Raw genomic sequence first — 5,692 nt, 5'->3', positions numbered from 1 at the left:
GATGTGAATCACCATTGGCAATAAGATTATAATTTCATTATAAAACAATAGTTGTGGAGCCTGTTTGTTCAAAGATCTTTTTGGCATTTCAACTTCAAAATATTTCCTGGGTTGTTGTTGTTGTGTTTTTTTTTTTTTGGCTTTGTCTAATTCTAAATCCTTTAATGTACCAGATGACATGATTCTCTTTACAAAAAATATAAGTCCAATAGCCTAAGGTAAACATGGGATAAAAATGAATCACACTTGAACTAGTAATTTCTTCCTCGTGAAAATGCGGCTTTAGCACACTTTACCAAACAAGCATTTGTCAGAGAATGCTTGATAATTAAATGTTCCCCTCTTTCTTTAATGGGAGATATCCAATACAAAACAGAGTGTCAAGATGATAAATGAATCTAATGTGAAATAAAAACAACCCCTTTACATAACAAAACAAAATCCCATTGAATTTCAGATTCATCTTGTGGACATTACATTGACTATAGGGCTAGATTTGGGTTTTATCTTTTTTTTTTTTAAATAAATATGTCATTTAGGGGGAATGAGGGACGAGGTAACAAACAGTACAAGAAATGTATCCAATGCCTAACATATGAAACTGTAACCTCTCTGTACATCAGTTTGATAATAAAAAGTATATATAATAAAAAAATATGTCATTTAAAGGGAAGAAACTCTCAAAAAGGCATTGGAGTAACCTTATTCATCTTTTCTTATGATTTCGTGTGTGTGTGTGTGTGTGTGTGTGTGTGTGTGTGTTTACTGGGGTTTATTGCATTCAGGGCCTCACACTTCCTTGGCTTTCTCACCTGACCGGTGTTATACCACTTGAGCCACACCTCCCAACAGGCATTTTACTGGTTAATTGTTGAGTCTTGAGATTTTTTTTTCTACTCAAGCTAGCTTTTGAGTGGCCATCTTCCAGATCTCAGCCTCCTGAGAACAATGAACCACCAGTACACAGCAAATTTCAGCAATATTTGCTATAAATTGTGTGCAGGAATTACATGTTACCTCATTTCTTTGTTTTGATGATTATTCTTTTTGAACTTAAATATTTACCTACTCATAGTTATTCTTTCCTGTCAGACATTTGTTCTCAGAACCTCTGAGCATATAAATATGGATTTGTTTACTTTTGAAAAGATTTTTATTAGCATACATTAGTTCTGCAAAAAGGTTTCATTGTGACATTTCTATATTTGAAGTCAATATACTCTTACATTGACCTCATGCCCTCTATCACTCTCTTAAACTTTCTTCCACCTCTTAAATCAAGTTCAAGAGATTTTATTGTTCTATTTTCATATATACATAACAAAGAATTCCACCATTTTCATCCTCATTCATTTGCCCTCATTCACAGTACTCTCTTCATTCATCCTCCCCTCTTCCACTGTGAATGCCCCCGTTAGAACATGTTTTGATTTCCTGTCATTCTTTTTGATCATTGTATATTAATTTTTTTTATTTTTTTTTGCCAGTCCTGGGCCTTGGACTCAGGGCCTGAGCACTGTCCCTGGCTTCTTTTTGCTCAAGGCTAGCACTCTGCCACTTGAGCCACAGAGCCGCTTCTGGCCGTTTTCTGTATATGTGGTGCTGGGGAATCGAACCTAGGGCCTCATGTATGCAAGGCAGGCACTCTTGCCATTAGGCTATATCTCCAGCCCCTGATCATTGTATATTAATTTTATGGAAGATTTTCAGTGTGTTACTTTACATTTGTATATATTATATTGTTATCAAAATAAATTTCTCTATTGACTTTTTCCTTATGCATTTTCGATTTTCTTATTGTTCAACAGTTTTGAGATTCCTTATGTCATGCCATCTATATACATGCATATGATGTATTTTAATATTCTTCCTCTGTCATTCTCTTTCCCTTTCTTCCTACCCCTCAATTACATAGAGTCCCATAGTTAAACTTGTTATCAATCTACATAGCTATCTATTAACTTATCTGAGTGTATATATTTTGCACTATGCATCTGTCTAGTTCTGTCTTTTAGGCCTAGAATCCTCAAATAATCCACATGCTCTATTTGGCATTCCCATTCAGCACGATGATTTCCAGTTCCACCCATTTTCATGCAAATAGGATTCTTTTAGTGACATGTGGTTATAAATTTATTTTTATTTTTATTGCCAAGTTGAAGCACAGAGGGTTTACAGTTATATACATTAGGTAGTGATTACATTTCTTTTCCAAACTGTTATCCCATTCATCATTTTTCTCCCACCTTTCTTCCTCCCCAACCCCCCCTCCCCATTGTACATTTGGTTACAATATATTGTCTTGTAAGTACTGCTGTTGCATTGGTTTGCCTTTTACCCTTTGTCTCATCATTGTAATGTTCCCCTCCCTTCCCTAATTCAATTTTAATCTCTTATTTTTCTTTCTAAGAACAGCCGTTTGTGCTATTAAATTTGGAGATGAACAGATTAAGAGTTAAAGGAATTTTAGTTGAGAAGTACTTTAGTTGCAAAGGGTATGTTTCAGATTTGATCTCAGGCTGAAGAAATTTGATGAATGAAAACAGTGATTCAAATTTCCCTTGAAATCATCGAGCCTATGGTCTCCAAGTGCAGAGAGGGGAGCAAAAATGTATTTATCCAAAGAGATTCCTTTGGACCAATTTCTTTTTTTGTAATCTGTGTTTTTAATGGAATACAAATATTTTTTATTTTTATTTTTTATTGAGATTAAGTAACTACATATATTTCACAGTATACATTTTAACCTTCACAATGATGAAAATCATCATTCTAATCTACAAAGGTTATGATCTCTATGAACTTTAACAATAAAACCATTTCTCTGAGTTTGGGTGATATGTACATTTCTTTCCTTTTCTTTAGTATCATCTATTCCCTCTTTCACTCTCATTCTCTCCCTTCCATCCTTCCCCTTGAGTTGCTTAGTTCACTTTCATCAATATACAGTGTAGCTGATGGGACCCTCTGCTGTATTTTTTCACCCACTTTTGACTCATTCTGTGCCGTCCTCCCAGCTTCCCTCAGATGTGTATGTGTATACGCCATATACGAGGTAAAGTCATCTAAAAATAGTAAGACAATTTTAGAAGAGGTCCTTTGTTTCCTTGTTTTGGCGGGTCTTTTCAGTCTGTGAATTGTTTTATATACATGTGAAAAGGTGCTTTGGTCTTACTATTTGATTCTTTGCTTCCAAGACTGTCCTCTTTTGATCTTGAGTCCTGTTTACTTTGTTATATCTCATTTCATTTTAAATCTAACACCTGCATATCAGGGAGACCATGTGACATTTGTTTCTCTGTTCTTAGCTTATCTTGCTCAGCATGATTTGTTCTACTTCCATCCATTTCCCTGCAAATGCCATTGTTGTGTGCTTTCTAATGGCCGTGTAAAATTCCATTGCATATAGGTACCACATATTTTGGATTTATTCATCTGTAGCCAGGCATCTGGGTTGTTCTGGATCTTGGCTATTGTGGACAGTGCAGCAATGAACATGGAATTTCAGGTGTCCTTGTCATATCCTAGTTCCTATTGATCAGGGTAGATGCTTAGGAGTGGTCATGGCAGGGTCATAGAATATGTCTATGTTTAGTTTTTTTGAGGACTCTCCAGAGTGTTTGTACTAGTTTACATTCCCACAAGCAGTGCAATAGGGTCCCTCTTTCTCTGCATCCTTGCCAGCATTTGTTGACTGAATTCAGAATATACGCCATTCTGACTGTGGTACAGTGTTTGTATTTGCATTTCCTTTATGGCCAGGAATAGTGAGCATTTCCTCATGTGTTTCTTTGCCATTTTTACATCTTCTTCTGAGAAGTCTCTCTTTAGCCCCCTTGCCCATTTAGTGACTGGGAGGGATTTGGTAGGGATTCATTTTTTGAGCTCCCTGTATGTGATGGATATTAGGCCTTTTTCTGATGAATTTCTGGTGATATATTTTTCCAAATGATTGGCTGTCTTTCTTGAGCTGTGCAGAAGCGTTTTTATTTTAAAGTAGTCCTATTGTCTAGTCTCTCTCCAATCTGTTGTGTCCTTGGGACTCTGTGCTTATAAATTCTAGTGTTCTTCCTACTCTGTCCTGCAGTAGTTTCAGAATTTTAGGTCTGATGTTGATGTCTTTAATCCATTTTGTATAATAGATCCAGTGAATGGTTTTTGCATAATCTATTAAATATGAGCCTGTAATTCCACTAAGGAAAATATGTGTTTTGAGAAAGTAATTATTACCTTAGGAATGGACTGTTTCCTCTCTGAGAACATGGATTAGAAGCAATTTTGTCACCAGAAGATTGCCACACTTCCCTGAATAAGAGATCATAGCAAGAATATAAGACTTGAGGCTCAGCAAACAGAAATGACAGGACACAAGGGAGAGACAATGAAGTGAGGCAGCATGGAAGAAGACTTGAGTCTGTAGAAGGATATATCCAGAGACATAATGCCAGCAATTGGGAATTTGACAATACCCAGTGCTTAGTTATTGATGTAGCTATAATATAATACATCCTCTAAACTCCAGTAAAGTCTAATATAATATTATTCATTCAAGTTATGAGAAATACATTAATATACGTCTAAAGGGAGGTTTTATTTTGTCCCATATCAGTTCTGTTGGTTCTTTGCAGAAATTGCAGCATTGCATCAGGAGTGAGACTACTCTAGGCGTTTGAAGATGTGACTAATGGAGCAAATAGAAGCCAAAGATACTAATCTGAGTAATGATGAGAAAAATGATTTTTATTTGATTTAAAACAGACTGGTTGTGAAACAAAATCCTGTTTCGTTCTATAAGTATAGTAAAGAAATGCTATTAGAAGGCTAGAAGGTATTGGAAAGCTGAAATAAATCTATCCTAAAATAAGTTCTATAATAGAAGCATTGACAATATTATTTTTGGGTCTTGTATGAATTGAGGTTTACATATAAAGATTCTGCCGTAGCAGCTTTCAGTCAAACTTTGATCCTAAAGTTGAAGATAGGAAAATGTGACAGTAGGAGACGTTTTTTTCTCTAAGACACATATTATCTTTTTTATAACAACTTTATCAATAACTTTCTACAGAGCTTAAAGGTCTAAAAACAGCAAGATCAATCAATGCAGCATAAATATAAATAATACCTTCTGCTTTTGGTCTTTTTCAAAAGACTCCTCTTTTTTCTTTTCTCCTGTGTTGTTTTGTTGAGAGCAGTACAAACTCTGTCTCTTTGGTTTTGGCTTTAAGAGTAGTATACTTTGTATTCTAGTAATGTAGTAAATACTTATTTTGATTGCCATTATATAGACATTATAGGTCATGAAATATAGTATCATCATCTTCTGTACTCTTATTTCAAATCTGAACCATCTGTTCTTTCTATCCTTCAAAAATGAAGACATACTTTCCCAGTTATAAATGTGTTCACAGATACTAGTTGTTTCCCATGTGCTTCTTAGGTTAGGGCATGAATTCAGAGTCTTCTCTCAAATGAAAAAGTGTTGTTGTAGGGCATGGAAATCTTGTTATTGCCTAATATTTAGGCATTCTTAGATAATATTTAGGCTTTCTTAGATATGTCTACTCGAATTTAAAATAGATGCAGTGGATCTTACAATTTAAATACACTTATCTTGTGAGTCTTATTTATTAGGTGTCTGAGAGTAGGTACCCAATGTAATCTCTATGCATATGTGTTGTTTTTGTTTTATCCA

Source organism: Perognathus longimembris, chromosome 28, assembly GCF_023159225.1.
Source record: "Perognathus longimembris pacificus isolate PPM17 chromosome 28, ASM2315922v1, whole genome shotgun sequence".
In the NCBI taxonomy this organism is placed as follows: domain Eukaryota; kingdom Metazoa; phylum Chordata; class Mammalia; order Rodentia; family Heteromyidae; genus Perognathus; species Perognathus longimembris.
Note: the sequence above shows the minus strand (reverse complement) of the source record.